General features: G+C 34.6%; 1 protein-coding gene and 1 pseudogene across 1 annotated transcript in view; both read right to left on the bottom strand.

Annotated features, from left to right (window-relative positions):
• LOC109376253 (serine-rich coiled-coil domain-containing protein 1-like) overlaps positions 1–19,226 on the bottom strand; it is a 191,828-nt gene that overhangs the window by 32,917 nt on the left and 139,685 nt on the right. The window lies entirely within an intron of this gene.
• LOC109376255 (astrocytic phosphoprotein PEA-15 pseudogene) lies at positions 9,182–9,556 on the bottom strand (annotated as a pseudogene).

Raw genomic sequence — 19,226 nt, 5'->3', positions numbered from 1 at the left:
CAAAAGTATTGAATTATACCAATAAAATAAATACATATAAGATCACACTAATATAAATAATTGTCTAAATATATAAATAGGGGGAAAGGACAAGGTTCCCTTAGAAATAATTCTAATGTCTCCAATTTTCAATGAGGAAAATAGAAAATCACTGATAGGACACCATCATAAAATAATTGTTGGAGACAAGATCCACGCTGGATGCTAAAATTAGTGGGTAAAAGTATGAGGAGAAAGAGGATATTTGCATAGTCTTAACAATATCTCCCCAAGGATATGTAATATTGAAAAAGAGAATAGTAACTTTGTGGTGCACTAACCCGATGGGCAACAACTTAGCCAAGTGGTCAAGGTTAACATCACTAGTAATACACATATCAATATCATGGTTGATATTAGACTATCTTCTGTGGTTTTCTTGCCAAATATTAACTTCAATGTAATGAGGAAACAAACAAACAAACAAACAAACAAACAAACAAACAAACAAACAAACATATCAGAGAACTCCAAACTGTGGGACTATCTGCAAAATACCTCACCAGTATTCCTCAAAAGCATTTAAAAAAGACTGAGGAATTGGCACAGAATGGAAACGACTAAGGAGAATAACACAGCTGTTGGGTTGTCGGAAAAATCATGATGCATTTTTGCAACGAAAAACATAAAAAAATACGTCATGACTTTTCCAACAACCCAATACATGGGATCCTGGCTTGGATCTTATAACAGAAAAAAGGACACTAGTGAAAAAACAGAGAAAATCCAAATAAAGTCTGCAGTGTAATTAATATATTGTATCAATATTAATGCATTAATTTTGGTCATTTTAATGTGACTTATGTGATATTAACATTAAGGGGAGCTGGGTGAAGGGTATATGGGAACACAAATGCTTTTTTTGGAAGATTCTGTGGTAAGTCAAAGCTTTTCAAAATAAAAAGCAATCAAAAGAATTGAAAGTAACTATTCATGTTATTTAAAAAGCATTCCCCAAATGCCTTACATTATAAAATTCCTAAGAAAGGACTGACAATCAGTATGTTCAGTTTCTTTCATGCCCTCTACTCTTACAAGTGGTTGTTACCAAAACTGTAAGTCTCTAAAGATGTTTAGAAGAACTCTCTCTGAATAACCTCACACTGTTGAAATTTGATCTGTTAAAATTCTGTTTCCAATTAATTAATGATGAAGGAGATAATTAGTGACATAGAAAAAAAGAATAGATTTTCTCATTTGCTTGAAAGCATGTGAGAATCATTTCATAGGCAGTAATTGTTTTTCCTTTTTTCATTTGAGGTATTTGTAAATGTAAACATGACTTTTTAAAAGTAGTGAAAAAGTGAGCTAATTTCTTTATTATACAATAGACTGAAATTTCTAAACAATAGACTGCATAGTAGGCTAATGTTAAAAACCCTTGTACAGAAACAGAATAATCAGGGATCAAATGAAATAAAAATAAAAAGAAAATGGTAAAGGCTATATAATGAAAACACATTATTTTCTAGATTATAATACTATACACATTAGGGGTTTAAAGGAAATATAATATTTGTGTAGGTTTTCATTACATATACATCTCATTTTTATATTGTCTATTAATGAGGTACTTATTTGTTATCATACTAGGTAAACTCTAAGATGGCCTCTAAGACCACACCCTCTGGTGTTTGCTCATGCTCTGTACATTCTCCTCCCTTAGAATGTGGGTGGAACCTGTGAATATGATGGGATATCATGATTCGTCTAATAATCACTTGTCTTTCAGTTAATAATAATAAAAAATATATAATAGTACTAATAATCATAATAAAATAATTTTAAAAGCCTATCCTGAGAGGCCTGACCCAATCAGAGGAGCCTTTAAAAGAAGATGAAGCATCAAAGAGGCGTGTTACCTACAGGTCTTGAAGTTGAAGCTACCATGATTTCTACAGATCCAAGGAAACCAATTCTACCAGTGACCACCTTAGCTTGGAAGAGGAACCTCAGATGAGTCCCGAGCTGGCCAACACCATGATTGTAGCCTTGTGAGTCCCTGAACAGAAGACCCAGCTAATCCCTCTCCAAATTCCTTACCCACAGAAACTGTGATCCTCCGTCAAAATACCTTGGATGAAAAATACTATATTTTAAACATAATTACGTTACTGCCAATCTAGTGATTTGACTTTTCTTAAGAGTACATTCTGTTCTAGAAATGAAACAGCGTCTTTCTTTGCAAAATTATTGCAGGAGTTAGTCTAATTATTTTATTTCTATTACAGTATTTATTGTTCCCTCATTCTTACACATTTATACTTAAGTATAATATTGAATTGATACTTATCTAAAGGAATACAGTCACAAAAAACTGTATTTTTATAAATAAAAGGGGTTTTTGTAGACAATTATAAATATTACTATTTCCATAGACAGATACATTCTATGAGAAGATACTTGACAGTTAATTTTATCTGTAAATATTATATACTTTCTGGCTTAATCCATACAGAGTAAAATTTAAAAACATAATTTTAAATGATTGAATAAGATTTTCATTAGTTTCAGATGCCAAGAAAATGTTAAGAATGATAAAACTTTGTCAAGAACTATGAAGGGTCGGAAATTTTACTCTATTTGTTAAGTAACAAGTGAGCCAGTCATTTTCATGAATGCGGGCAGCAGACACATTTCTGGGTCAGAGAGAGAAGACTTTTATTACTCACAGGACTTTTATTACTCACAGGAATAGCAGTAACTAGAGAATCTGTATTTTCTTGAGGCTCTTCCCTAATCCTAGTTCCCCAAAGTGATTCAAAGATGAATCAGATGCAATAGGAGAGGTGTGATCTTAGGGAAACCAAGTCTTTTATAATGGCCAGTCGGCATTCCTGTCTTGTTGCAGAGAAAGAAACTATCTCATTGATTTCAAGGCTATAAGCCACAAAAAAGATACTGCCATTTCCAAGCCTGACTGGTATACAAACAAGCATTCTTGAAAAAATATTAAATATATAGTCACGGAATGTAAACTACAGTATAGGGAATGTAGTCAATGATATTGTAATAACTACGCACGGTGTCAGATAGATAGTAGACTTGTTGGGGTTGTCATTTTGTGAGATGTGTAAATGTGTAATCACTAGGTTGTTTTGTACATCTGAAACTAATAAAAAAAACTGACAAATATAGAGTACGAGGCGCACACACACACACACACACACACACACACACACACACACAAACGCAGTCAGTATACCTACTTGCAAAATCTACATAAATGTGTTAGACCCATGGGAAACTGTCTTTCAACAAAGTTTTATGAGTCATAGTGCTTGTCACCTCATCATATATTCACTGCATAAGGAAAGAAAACAAGATGCNCAAGGACAGCTGTAGATACCAGTTGGTAAATTTTTCAAAATTTGAAAATTTTAGGCGTCTCTTACATCATGTTTGGAAATAAAATGTATGCCATACCAATATGATTTTCATATTAGTAATAGTAAATAATGAAGTTTTTCTATTGTCCACATAAAATAAAAGGGATTTTTTTCCAGAGTAAATATGTGTCTTTCCATCACTGAATTCAAAATGTCATATCACACCTGTGAGCAAAAGACCATAATGACTTTAATGAGATGATATCAGTATTTGTACAACTTACCATAATGCTATAATAGCACCTGCCTGGATTGAAAATTAAGGTTTCACTAAATGTTCTCTATTGCCTTAGGAAAGAGGTTAATATAGCAAAGAAAACATTTTCAATGTTTTCTCCATCTGCGCTTATTCATTCATTTACCAATTATATTTGTCGAATGCCTATGTCCGGTTTGTAGCAATTATCCTACACTTTAATCTTAAATGTGTGAAAATCTTCACAGCAAACCAATATGGCTCTCAGAGAAAATAGTTCAACAATCATGATGTGACTATTGCTTTCTTTTCTAGTACTGTAAATATTCTTAAAGATGTGTTTTTGCAAATAAGTACATGACATAGGGAGCACAGTGATAGCATAAATAATCCAGTGATTAAATACTGGTGGAAATATACAGATAAAAAATATACTTTAGATCTGTGCTATCTAATAACATAGCCTCTAAACACATGTGGATAAATTTAAATAATGAAAATTAAATAAAATTAAAATTTAGTTCAACCACACTTGCCATATTTCAAGTGCGCAACAGACTCTTTTGACATCACAGAGAACATTCCCATAGCAAAGAAAGTTCTATTGGACAGCGTTGCTCCAGATACTACACTCATATGGAAATTGTTCATTAAGAGCTTCTAAGGGTCAGCCGAGTGGCTCAGTTGGTTAAGAGCTCTCTCAAGAGTGTGAACTCTGAGCAAAAGGGTTGCCGGTTTGATTCCCGGCCTGAGCTGAGCTGCCGCTGAGCTGCCAACAGGTGGCAGGATGGCTCAACTAAAAAAATAAAAAATAAAAATAAAAATAATAGATAAATAAATGAATAAAATAAAATAAATAAAAAAATTTAAAAAGAGCCTCTAAAACAGTAATACATGCGGATGCAAGTTCAGTAAATGTCTGATTATTCTGAGAATATATTTTACAGTGTATTCATGTATTTAATTTCATAAATTAGCTTGAGATTATTACTGTAGTTTAACTGCATATCAGGGAGCTATAAACACATTTTATTTCTAATGTTTTAACTTTTTCAGGCTATGGCTCATTTGGTAGACCACTGAAAGGAGCCCAAAGGACCCATTTACTACTTTCCCATAAAAATTGATGTCTATGATCAACTATATAGTCTTCTGATAAATTTTATATTTTTCTCATTTTTTTTGTAATTGAAAATGATCTAAGTGAGATAGAAAACTATCACTAGACAACTGAAGTTAAAGGATGGATGAGAAAATAAAAGTTCTGAAAATAAGGAGTAGTGTCTATTCATAAGAAAAACATTCTAAAGTTTTTAGATTTCAATTTCATATACATTTATATACAGTATATATACATATGGCTTATGCATATATATTTGTATGTAAATTACATATGTAAAATATAATTTATCTTTGAGGTGTTATATACTTTTGGAAAATAGCATGTCAATATTCCTTATTAAAATGTCAAGAACTTCCCTGAAATAAAACTATGTCATAATTTCAATATCTGAAAAATGTTTTACAAATACAGTCATATAGTAACAAGTAACAGTTCTTTAATTCTTACTGTGTGATAGCCCTGTACTATGTGCTTTATATTAAATATCCCCTTAATGATCTATATGTACTTCTACACAGCTATGGCAGATCTTAACTCCCTTGGAATCCTCATTTGTATAAAAAAATAGCTATTTCACAGGAAAATGAGTAATAAAACTAAAAGCTTTTAACTGGAACAGTTCAGTAAATAATAATGGCCTCAATATTCTAAACACATAAGACCCAGGAGAGCAATTTAGAATAAAACTACATAAACAAATCTCACTTTTGTTTTACCAAACTATATCTCAGTCAGAATAATTTGTTCTTCAAAGTAAAGAAAAATAAAACTGTAAGACACTTTTTACAAAATATTTTATCCATTTCCTTAATGGCACAATTACAGAATCTACAGTAAAAGTATAATTTCAATCTCCATATTTATAGCTTATAAAAAGAATGTAAAACACGCACTTGTTTTTTCTTTTATATTAATGTGTCTGACATTTATGAAGCATAAAAGAGGAAAAGAGACTGTCTTCTCTTCCTCAAAGAAAACTCTAGAAGAAATTCCTTATACTTTTCATGTCATATGTATTAGTTAATCAAGATTATGTGTCAAAAGGAAAAGGCACGACAAGCAAAGCAACATTTTAGGTTCCAGTAAGGAATATGATTAATTAAAAAGAGAAGAAATGGATTAAAAAAAAATGATGGAGTTTCACCGAAACATTCAGAATTAGAGTGATTTAACAACAACAAAAATGCAAACCTTCAGATTTGGTCAAGAGTTTATGACTTTAAATTTAGGGGTCAACTGAATAATATATTTACAATTAAAAGATAGATATGTGTGTGGTATCTTAATAATTCTGTTTAAATATGCAATCATATTCACCATTCTGTACTTGAATGCCAACAAAGAAAAGGAGAAATTAGGTCATGGCTCATACTTCAGCCCTTTGAAGGGAAGGTAAAAGGAGAAAAGTGACATTTACTAAGCAATTAAAAATAAGATATTTTAGGCTTATTTTATTCACATTGATAATCTTCAAATTTGCAGAGGAGATAAATAGGTCATTAAAAAGAGTCAGGAGAAAGGGTCATTGATGATTTTGTCAGAATTTCATAGAATGAGATTTAAATACTAAATATCAGAAGATTATAGCATTTCAATGAACTCATCACTTAGGTTTTCAAATCTAGATTAAATATTAATTAAATGGCCACTCAGATTGGCAAGAAATCCTACTGGTAAATAGGAGTATGTTTTACTTATAACCAATGCTTTGAAACCAGACAAAAATATTTGTTTTGGTCAGTGTGTGTGTGTATGTTTGTGTGTGTGTATGTACATGTGTGCACATGTGTATGTACGTACTGTTTTGAATGTCAATTACATTTTGTTTTTAGCTCTGAATTTACTAATTGTCACAGTTGACTTCCTATGGGTGGTGTTCATGTTATGCCAATGCGGTCTCACATTATTTCTCAAATAGAGAAAAATGGAAAGATAGAAGCATAGATTACGGCTAGCAATTATCATCATCATCATCATTGCAATCTTTAGCATTCCTAAAATTAATCGAGTGTTTTATATGTGATAGACACTTTGCTAAGAGCTTTACATATATCATCTTATTTCTTAAAACAAACCTATGAGGTAGGTTCAATTATTACTTCCATTTTACTCAAGGTAAAATTGAGCATACTTATTTATTGTGTTCAGAGTTTGTTGTCTTCCTCCTTCTTTTAAATGGTAACTAGAGATAGGAAAAATATTTATCTGCTCTTTTCACTGATTTATCACAACTGCCTAGAACACACCTGACATATAGTATGCATTAAAAGTAAAAAAAAAATAAAGTTGACAAATGATTGAAGAATGTCCGTTTGTTTATGACCTATGATGTTCAATAAAACAAATCAAGCAACCTAACTCTGGTGAATTTTCTGTTTCTCAAATAGTTACCACTAAGTGGTGCACATGAACCTCCACTGCCCCTGCTTAGGGCCTTTCTTTGCATTTATCAAACGCTGTCCTTATTTTTTTGTTTATTGAGATCCTTGGATAACATGTCAATTTTCAGAAGGCAATGTAAAATATAAATACCTTTAACATCGTTCAAAGGGCTTATGAAAAATGGGGTGTCAACATTACTAAAAGTAGCGTGGAGTAAGCGTTAGATATTGACTCTACTTTGACCTTCAGCGTGCTTAAGTATTATTATTATTATTATTATTATTATTATTATTATTTACAGTCAATGACCTTTATTCCAGGGTTAGAACAAGGCCGGGCACACCGCCTACAAGAAGAGCACAGGGCAAAGCAATCTCAGCTGAACAGGCGTGGGAGGGCAGGTTAGTCTTTTTAGATTATTTTGCCTTACAGAGAAATGATTAGGCTGCTGAAAAGGACCCTGTCTTCCCTCTCCCACCCATCCTCACTTGCCTCTCTTCAAAGAAAGCCTCCTTACTCATGCTCATTCAGATTCTCAATCTCGCCCTCTCATACAACATATCCTGACTGGAAAGACAATTCATGTTCACTTCCCCCTACCAATTCTATAATCTTCTCCTTGAGGGAGAAGCCCGACAGGACTCGGGGAACTTAAAGAGGTCGTTTAAGGCAACACCGTGGAGTACTCAGAGGTGTCTGTGTTATGGCAGGTGTCTGCAGCAGTGGCCAGAGGGGGCGTGCAGGCTGGGCGGGGCTGGGAGGAGGGGTGCTCTCCATCCAGTCTGGCGGCCCTCTTCCACAGCCAGCCCTCCCCTCCCACTAGAGTTTGCTCCCAAACCCTTAAAGCCCCTTACTTACTTTCTCTAAATAGTTTGTTGAGATTGTGTGAATTTAATTAAAAGTTTTCTTTTTTTGACTTTGTAGCAATTTGACTCTGCAGCTCCTTTCACTGTGGCATTCCCCTCCCATCCCTGCTCTGGCCTAGACAATAAGTTAATGCTAGACACCACGAAAAAAGGCTGATGTGGCAGTGTGGGTTTCATATACATACATATGACCAGCATGGTCAGGGTGGGAGGCACATTTTGGGGCAGGCAAGAGGCTGGGGTCACTGGACTCTAGTGATTGGGCTAGGAGGAATTACAAGCCCAAATCGCCAGGATATTGAGGGTGACGGATTACCAATTCCCCTCCTGGACTGAACTGGGGATCAGTGCAGAGGAAAACACTGTAGTTCACTTCTTCCCTTCTTTCAGGCTTGGCGAGTTCTAGATGACGGGCTGGGAAGGTTGCCTACAATAACCACGCTGGGACCCTGTAGGTGGGGAAAGAATTGGAGTTAAAACCTAGGGATCTCGTTCTACAACCTCTCTAGGTTCCGGGTCAGTATGTGCAACAGTCTGTATAGGAATAAAGGAGTGGAAAAGAGGCCCCTCTGCCCCATCTCAGGCTCAGGGGAGCATTGTCTCGGCACAGTCTTTCCAGGGCAGAGGTGGGTGGGGTTACCTAATGTTGGGTGCTCTGTGGGTTTGATCCTTGGGGTCAAGAAAGTATCCAGTGGTCCTCCGTCATTAGATCCCTAGCTCCTACCCATCCTAGGCCCTAAGAGGTACAGCATGGGGTACAAACTCTGGCTTTGCCCCTCCCAGGTGGGGGTTGGGTACCCTCTTCAGCTTCCCTCCCACTGCTTTTCATTCGATCCACCTACCTGTCCCGTGCCTCACCCCACCTCAGCTCTTCAACCTAGGATAATGCAGGTCCTTTCTGCTCCCACACTTGAGACAAGGGGGAATAGTGGAGGAAGGAGAAGTAGGAGGAATAGCCCGACCTCCCCCTAGAGTGGAGAAACAGCACCCCCCACCTCTGACCCCCACCCCTCACAAGGAAGAGGAGCTAGATGAGCTAGACATGTAGACAGACAGCCAGAGCATATGCACACACATGTGTATAGTAAGGGGGTTAGGGCCAGGTTAGTAGGTGGGTAGATCTGGGGGATGGGGGAAGAGAGTGGTCCAATGAAGGTCCAACCTTCCTCCTCTTCCTCTCCTTTGCTTAGGCTTTCTTCAGTGGAGGAGCCAATTTGATGATCTCCTCCTCAGAAGGCTGCTGGGTCATCTCTTTGTGCATTTGGGCACAGGAGGTACAGATTAGCTTGGTGTCCAGCTCTCCTCCTCAGAGCTCTTCAGAACACCACCATAGTGAGCAGATCAGGACGGTGAGAGATCTCAAAGGTGTGCTCGATGTCGGAGAGGCTGTCTTTGTCCAGCTTGTTGTGGCTCTCCAGGAAGCTGAACCAGGTGCTGCCTGTAGTGATCGCCTCACTCCTCTCACTGAGGATGTCCTCCTTGCAGGCCGATTTGAGCTGTTTTAGATCTTCAAGGTGATGTTGTTGGTCAGGTCCCGGAGGAGGGTCCCGTACTCAGCCATGATGCCTCGCGAATGCGTGCGCAGGGCCGGGCACCGTGGCGTCCCTGGTTCCTGAGCAGCGAGCGTCCTGAGCTTCCTCCTTGGCTCCGACCAATGCACAGCTTCTGTACGCAAGGTCCCTTAAGTATTATTTTATGTCCAGAAATTTAAAGGTCTTAAGTGCAGTCTTCCCTTCAAATTATGTCATGTTTTAAACTGAAATTTGGTTCAGAGGGAGAGAGAGGGCATGGTGAATTTCAAGATGCATGTTTAAGAAGGGGATTGTATGTATTCAATACTCTCTGCTTTGGGTTGATTTATGTCTCTCCAAAATGTATATGTTTAAGTACTATTCCCCTGTGCCTCAGAATGTGACTTTATTTGGAAATTGGGCAGTTGGAGATGTTAAGGTGAGGTCATAAAGAAGTAGGGTAGGCCCTGCCCCAATATAATTAGTATTCTTATTAAAAAAGGGAAATTGAGAGACAAACAGCAAACAAGGAGAACATCACATGAAGATGAGGGCAGAGATCAAGGTGATGCTTCTACAAGCCAAGGAAGGCCAAAGCTTACCATTAAACCAAAAGCTAGGGGAGAGGCATGGAACAGAATCTTTCTCACAGTCCTCAGAAGAAGCCAGCCCTGTCAGACCTCTGATTCAGACCTGAGGTCAGACCTGATCTCAGACCTCTAGTGTTCAGAACTACGAGGCAATAAATTTTTGTTGTTTATATGACCCACTTTGTGGAATTTTTGTTACAGCAGCCCTGACAAACTAATCCACTCATCTTTCTTAGACATTCAATAGTGACCAACTCTTATCAGTCAGATAAGATTCACTCTATGAAATATTGAGGTGCACATCAAATTATACATGAATGTCCAAAAAAAAAACAACTGTTTTCATTGCTTTTTAGATACCAAGTCAATAATGTTAAATATTCTAACTTTTTGGTTAAAATGTAGTACATTTCAGAACATCGGAGGCACTCATAACTAAATGCATAACTAAAACCATATGCAAAATCTACCCCCTCCCAGGATTCTAATTAACCCTACCCTGTTTCCCTTCATTAGTAATGATTATTATGATTTATTGGAATTATTCATTTCACCACCAACAAACATATGAACAAAAAAGTCATGAAAATACCATCATGCCAAAATTTATTAATAACAATATTTTTTGAAAGACAACTATTTGGTGTGTAAATGTAAAAGCTCGGCCTGAATTTGATGCCAGTGTTATTTTTATACATTATGACCCAGTTTATCTGCCTTAGTGTTGCATTAACCCTCAGAGTTTGAGATGCCCTCGTATTTTTTCAGAGCAGAATACTATATACACCACTGAACATTATTGCCTCTGAGAGACATAATAATTTTAGGAAATGAACCATTAAATTAGGATTTTTTTTATCCCCTTTTTGCTGCATATCCATGTCATTGATTTTCTATGAAATGAGGCATAGTACTTTAAGGATAAAAGTAATAAAAAATTATTTATAGACATATTAAGAAATAGTTTGTTCATAATCATACAGTGAAATAGTGAGATACAAACTCTATTCAATGCAAGTATAGTAACAACTGATAGACCGTTACCTCTGGCAAAGAACAGATAAAAGCATAACTTTTGGATAATATACTCCAAATGTGTATAGCTATCTCTTCTATATTTAAACATTTCAAAATCATTCAATATTTATCCAAAAATAATACTTACTTTCTTTCAGAAAAATTATACTTTCTTTCTGAGCAAAAAGAAATTATGACTAAATAGGTAGGTGTCTACACACTATAAGAAATGTAGTACCCTTTCATAGGACTCCTAAGAATCAAGAAAATCATCAAAAGAAAAAAGGCATGAAGGTTCTTTAACATTTAGCATAATATGTTAATCTTAGTTGCCTTCAAATAAGTTTAAGTGCTACGAAACAAGAAATATGCTGATAAGATATATTGTAGTAACCAAATTATGATTACTGTCTCAATACTCTGAAAAAATACACTAAACTTGCCCTATAATTTTTGGCCACTTTAAACACATTGAAACTAATAAGTCTAGAAAATTTTTAAAGCACATTTACATGTTCAGCAATGGTCAGAGGATATACATTTTATTTTAATATGAATACCACTAACACATAACCAAGATTCTCAAGCTGTCCCTATTTTCCTGTCTCATCTACATTGAGGCAAGACACAAAAAGACAGTGCTACCAGCCAATTTTCCTTAGGAAGAAAAATGGAAGTAAATTAATTATATTTTAGACTGGATTTGTAGTCTTGTATACACATTCTATTCTAGTCCAAATATATATATTTTTTCAAACATTTCTTTGTGTTTCTTCTCAGCTTGTTTTGATTTATGAAGAGATAGATATATCAGATTTAAAACATAATTTGAAGAGTTAGGACTATCAGCTTTAGTGGTCCGTGCTTATACTATTGTACACATGATGTACAGCAGGATGCACACTTTTGTATCTAGTTTCACAGTATTCAACATATGCTAGTTCTGAGCTTTATGTTCTTGACCCTCTGCCCTATGGTCACAGGCATACACATTAATGCTGTAACAACATGCTAAGCACATTGTATATATTATCTCAATTCTCCCAACAAACTTGTCATATATGTCTTACTATATTTGTTTTACATATGTTGGAACTAAAGTTCACAGAGCTTAATTGAATTGCTCAAAAATCACAGGGAATAAATAGTAAAGATGGGACTCAAACTTTGATTTAAATTAAGATAGTTGCATTTCCAGAGTCTGAACTCTCCCCACTATACATGGGCAGCCTTGAAAAGAGTAGAACAGTCATAAAAGAATAATACAAGGCTCAAGGATATTCGTCAGGAGGGAGATGGCTGTGGCAAACAGAAAAAAGAACATAGGTCTTGTAATCTTTTACAGCTGTTTTTGAATCTTATCATTAACATTTATTAAACGCATGAACTTCAACAAGTTACTTGGCAGCTAAGGCTCAATTGCTCATCGGGGGGATCGTGAAAATAATATACCTATTCATCAAATTACACTAACAATTAAATTGGAGCATCCATGTGAAAACTGCTGGCATAATGTCTATCAGAGATAACATTCAATACTTGACTCCTTTCCTTCTCAGGAGTTAAGGGATTGATATTAGATATTGGTCTGATGATAAAGTATCCAAGGGCCAGCACACTTTCCTCTCCCCTCTCATTGCCTCAAGGAGTCACCACTCAAAGGTACTAAGTTAATGTTTAGGAAGAATAGACCTGGGTAGTAACTTCCGTTCCTAAATTATCTGCAAACAGGCTTTTCCTTCCTCCATTCCCCTGTTGGTTACTCCCTGGAAAGGAAGTGTTTTCGGAGAGTAATTTGGTACCACCTCTCAAAATGTAAGATTGGTACACACTGTGAGCCATTACATTTGTAGGAATGAATCCGGGGAAATCCTTTCACATATGTTGAAAGATGGCTGTACAAAGTTATTTACCATAGTTAATAAGAGAAAAACTATTAAAGCTTACATTAATAAAGACTTTGATGAATCATTTGTTATGAATTCCCCATCGCCTTTCTTCAACCACACTCTCTCCTACAATACAGGGGAAGAGCCCAGCAGCTGTGCTTCCCAAATTTCCAGAATGCCAGCAGGTTGTGCCAGAGAAAATCACTTGAATGAGATTAGGGATGTGAAACAGTAAGATAAGCCATTATTCTCTGCACTGCTGCGGACAGGCACAAGGGCATTGGCAGACAACAGGCTGAAGACGCGGGGGTTTTGCCAATAGCTTTCAGGCATCCCCCTGAGAGTTAAACACTTGTGTACCACAGGTAGCACCGACGTGCAGCATCAGCTCAGCCGCTCTGCCTACCCTTCCAGGTATGAGAGAGAGCCTCTCTAACAGGTGTTCTTCCCACCCTTCCAACCATTGCATAAGCTTCTGATTTCTTATTTTAAATCTTTTCTTACTCTAAATACTTAGAGTGGCTTCTACTTTTATGACAGAACTGTGACTGATAAATATGCTGAGAGATCACTCCCCATGAGTCTGCCATTTCTGCATAACCTCTGAACAAAGGGCATTAACAGCTTTGCACAAGAACATTTGCAAAGCTACTCCAAAGCAGGTAACAGACTGGTTTACATTCCAGGGTAATAAAGCTAGAGTCTCTTCTTCTCCCCAGAGGCATTCAAGAGAGAGAAAGCCAGTGTCTCCATTCAGGGGAAAGGGCAGATTCGATTCCTGACACCCCCAGTAATGCAGATGATATTTCCCTGTGGGGCAAGGATAGGGCAGGTTTGTTAGCAGTTCTTTGTAAAATTAGAGATGTTCCTTTTTTGTGACAAAGAGTCCTGTGTGCACAGCATTGCCCTGGACTCTTTCTATATTGCCTCCACGGGACTTGGGGGGGCCCAGAGAAACCAATGCACACATGAATATCATGCTGTTTGTTGCGCCATGTGTAATAAATTGTCTAGATTCACTCAGGCTCATTGTTTCCTATCTACTAAATCCATAAACTATAGCAAGCTGGCCTAGTAGTTGCCTGCTGTTTTGAAACCGCTTGGCCACTTGACAATATACTGGAATGCCAGGTGTGATTAAAGGTAATAAGATTGATATACAAGATGGAAATTGGGCAGCTGAGATGCCTCAATTAAAATGCAGATATTGTCACACTGGATCAAGCTGGAAGATCTAACTATAAACTGCTTACAAAAAAATCAACTTCAACTACAAAGGCATAAAATGATTAAAAATAAAATGATGAAAGAATATATACCATGCAAATGCTAATCCAAAGAAAGCAGAAACAGCTATATTAATACTCGTCAAAATAGACTCGAGTGCAAACGTGATTACCATGTATAAAGAAGGTTATTTCATCTTGATAGATCACTGATTCAAAAAAACAGAAAAATCCTAAATGTTTTTGCACCTATTAACTGAACTTCATGAAGTAAAAACTGACAGAATGAAAATCCATAATTATAGTCAAAGATTTCAAAACCCTTCTCTCAATACTGATAGACAAAGTAGACATAAATTCAATAGCATCTAAAAGATTGGAAAAACACAATCAACCAACTTGACCCACTGGAGATTTATAGACCACTCCATCCGATAACAGCACAATACTCATTCTTTTCAACTTCGCATGGAACATTAACCAAGAGAGACCATACTCAGCATTGTGAAACAAACCTTAATAAATTCAAGTCATGGAAAGTATGTTCTCTGACCAGATATAATTAAAATAGAAATTGGTAACAAAAAATCCAAAAATGTTGAGAAAATGAATAACACTTTAAATTAACCCATGAGCCCAATAAGAAAACAAAAGAAAAAAAATTGAAAATAGTTTTAACTAAGTGAAAATAAAATACAACATATAAAACATATTGGATATTTCAAATGCAACATGGCAGGGTGGGGGCGGATTTAGAGCACTATACACCTATATTAGAGAAAAAGAAAGGCTAAATAAACTCATCTAGCTTCCAACTTATATCACTATAAAAAGAAGAACAAATGAAATGCAATATAAGAAAAGAAATAAATAATGTAGATGAAATTAAGAATAACTGTAATAGTTCAGGAAACAAGTAGAAAAAGTAAATGTAGCCAAATGCATCTGCCATATTTCAACGTCCATCCCTAATTAAAAAAAATAAAAATAAAAAATAACTCTCTGCAAACCAGAAACTAAAATGAACTTCACAACCTGATAAAAGGTATCTATGAAAAATATACAGCTAACATCATATTTAAAGGTGAAAGATTTAATGCTTTTCCCCAAAGATTAGGAACAAAACCAAGATGTCTGCTCTTATCACTGTTGTTCATTATTGTACTGAAGTTTCTAGCCTATACAGTAGGGCTTTTACATAAAATATTAAAGTCGTTCTTAATGGAAAAGAAGAAGTAAAATTGTCTTTTGTTTACATATGATGTAATTATGTCTTAGCAAATCTAAAATTATTAGAATAAGTGACATTAGTGAGGTTGAGGATACAAGATCGATATACGAAAATCAATCATGTTGTATATATTGGCAACAATCAGAGCTTGAAATAAAATAATGTCATTTACAATAGCATCAGAAATATAAAACAGTTGGTGATAGATATGACAAAAATGTTAAATGCCTGAACACTGAAAACTACAGAACATTGCTTAGAAGAAAAACCGACCTAAATAGATATACTGTGTTTATGGATAGAAAGACTTTATATTACAAAAATAACAATTCTTATAAAATTCTTCTATAATTAAATATAATCTCAAGCAAATTCCCAGCTGGCTTTTTAAAGAAAATTGACCAATTGATCCTAAAATTCAAAAGGAATTTTAAAAAAATCAGAGTCAAAATGACATTTAAAAAATCACGTATTTGAAAGACAAATACTATATTATTTTAAGACATATTATGAAATTACTATAATCAGGAAAATGGGTAATTGGCATAAAAATAAGCATATAAATTGATGAGACAGGATAGAGTCCATAAGTAGATCCACAAATAAATGAAAACTGATTTTTGACAAAGGTGCAAAGGCAGTTCATTGAAGAAAGGATAGTCTTTTCAACAGATGGTTGTAGAATAATTATGTGTGTGTGTGTTTGTGTGTGTATACATATATATGTATATATATATACACATTTCATACCATACTCCATGTATTACACTAGATATAAAAATTAACCTAAAAAGGGATAAAAAACATGACTGTAAAGCCTGAAACTATAGCACTTCAAAGAGGAAAGCTTATTGGTCTAAGGAAATATTTCTTAGATAGTATAATAAAATCTCAATCAATCTCAATTCATGGAAAAAAACTGATCAATTGGAGTTCATAAAAAGTCAAACTTCTCTTCAAAAGACAGTGTTCTGAGAATGAAAAGATAAGCCACAATCTAAAAAAAAAAAAAAAACTTCACAAAGTATATGTTTAATAAATCACATGTATCGAGACTACATAAAGAACTTGAACATCTCAATAAAAATATATTTTAAAAACGGGAAAAACACTTAAACAGACACTCTACCAAAGCAGGTACACAGATGACAAATAAGCTCAGGAAAAGATGGTCAACAGTAGGAAAATACAAATGAAAACCACACAGAAATATGTACACATTGATTAGAGAGGCTAAAATGAAAAGTCTGACTGTATCAATTGTTGGCTATGAAATCTCAGATACTGCTAGTGGGAATGTAACATGGTACAACCACTTTGAAACACAGTTTGATACTTTCTTAAATATTTAAAACTGAGCCTACCATATAATTTAAGTTGTAGGTATTTATCCATACAAAGGAATACCATTCAACAATTAAAATCAATGAACTATTGATACACACTGCAGCACCGATGGATGTCAAAATAATTATGTTAAATGAAAGAAGCTATACCACAAAAAGTACATACTGTATGTTTCCATTTATATAAAATTCTAGAAAGTGCAAACTGATGTACAGTGACATAAAGCATATCAGTGGTGCTCTGGGGCTATGAAAGAAGGGTCTGGAAATGGGAATTACAAAGAGGCACAAGAATATTGTGGGAGGCAGTGGTTATGTTTACTATCTTGCTCTTGGTGATAGTTTCATGGATAGATACCTATGTTAAAACTAAATTGTATATTTTAAATATATGAAGCTCATTGTATGCTGGTTACTTCTAAATAAAGCTGCATAAATACAAAAGTAACGTGTAGCCTCAAGGAAGTCAAAATATGTGGTGAATATAATTATAGAATAACACAAATTCATTTGGGAAGTCATAATACCATTCACTTAAGTTTACAATGATCAAAGAGGCATAAATCAAGTTAACTAGATACGTATTTGATTTTTCAGTTTCACCTTTGATTTTCCTATTGCATGTTATTTTATTTTTCTGACTTATCTGGAGTGTGGTGAATCTTAATTTCATCTTTACAAAGTCCATGGGTTTATTTGTAAAGCAAACTGATCAGAAGATAGAATTTACACATCTATAAAAATAGGTAGTTTATTTTAGGTCAATAATATTAACTAGTCATGTAAGTCATGTAAATGAGAATGATTGAAAATAAGTCATAACAACACTGAAACGTTTTTGCCTACAAATTTGTAAATGCCCTATAGCAAATTTTTTATTCTTTCCATTGTCTTTCCTTGATAATATTTGAGGTTCATTATTCACTATTTCAGCCTTATGTTTATCATAAATTCTCGTATTTCAATATTCTTGAAATGTCTTAAAAATATGGTCTCTTCTACATAAATGGTTGCTTTCTTTGAAATAATCTCATGTAAGAGTGTAATCATTTAACATGGCATATAAATCATCGTTTAGGCTTTCAAGGCTCTCTTTTTGTGAAGAAAAACATCTGCTTTAGCAATGATTTTTTAAAAGAATATATTTTCACACTTACCAGCACCAGGAGCATTGAACCCCTTCTCTTATGTCTTCATATTGATTGTACTTGACTGTTACTAGGAAATTCTAAGCAGTAAACTCTGTACCTAAGCTAATTATTGATCTGACACTTTAAATTTTCCTAGGAAAAATCAAGTAGACTCATGATCAAGGTGTGTTTTATAGCTATACATTGTCAATAAAGAAATATAGCTTAAACAATGAAATTTAAAACATAGATATATGTAACTGATGGTGATTGTCTTAAACTTTAAATCATTGTATAGAATATTTATATCCTTTATATTATATTTAGTTCACAATAATGAAAATTAGATATAAATAACCTGAAAAATGTTCAATACTTTCTCAGCCGAATAAAGAAAAATTTTCTTACTATGTATAACTAACGTAAATGCTTATCCATATATTTTAATTGGCTTTTATTTTTTTAATTTTAATTGATAAATTCAATTTTACTTTTAATGTGTATATTTTAATTTGATTTCTATTAATCTTGTAATTTGATTTTGAAAATGGGGAATAGTTTTGTTTTCCACTTGAGTCTACATATGTGCTATTCAAAAGGTGCTCCACAGACCATCAGCATCACTGATCTGAGATTACATTAGAAATGCTAATGGTCAGACCCCAGATACTGAAGCAGAACCCCTAATAGTGGGGTTCGACAATCAATCAGTGCTTTACCAAATTCTCTAGGCGATTTCCATGGATGCTAAATTTGTGAAGCACCAGTCTATGTATATGACTGTTTAGATGGTTTTCCTCTCTATCTGTATGAATTCTGGAAGGTATTTCCCCCATGGAAGATATGCTCTGTCCCATAGAGTCGAATAAAGTAATGATATCAGATCAGGTTACTTATTACTCCTTAACTTTTGAGAAATGAATGTTTTCAACTCAAAAACGAAACTCCTTAGACTGGTTTAGGAGCACAAAGAGAAGTCGTAAGTAAAGTATTAATACTATAATCACAAAACAAAACAAAACAAAAAACCCCTAAAGTATATCAGTTTCTCACTTCATAGTATTTTAAAATACTAATTGAGATCAGAATCAAGAAAAGACTTGATTTACAATCATGTTCACATTCTTACAGCCAACATTTATTTATACTTATTTTATCCCTTGATGAAATTAATCATTTCAATTATGTCTGAAAAGCCCAAAGCAGGAATACAAACTTTCTAAGACCAATTAATTTCAAAGATTTAAATACATGCCATTTCAATATATATATATATATATATATATATATA

This window comes from Hipposideros armiger, unplaced genomic scaffold (genome assembly GCF_001890085.2).
Source record: "Hipposideros armiger isolate ML-2016 unplaced genomic scaffold, ASM189008v1 scaffold_1076, whole genome shotgun sequence".
In the NCBI taxonomy this organism is placed as follows: domain Eukaryota; kingdom Metazoa; phylum Chordata; class Mammalia; order Chiroptera; family Hipposideridae; genus Hipposideros; species Hipposideros armiger.
This window is presented reverse-complemented; position numbering and strand designations above follow the sequence as displayed.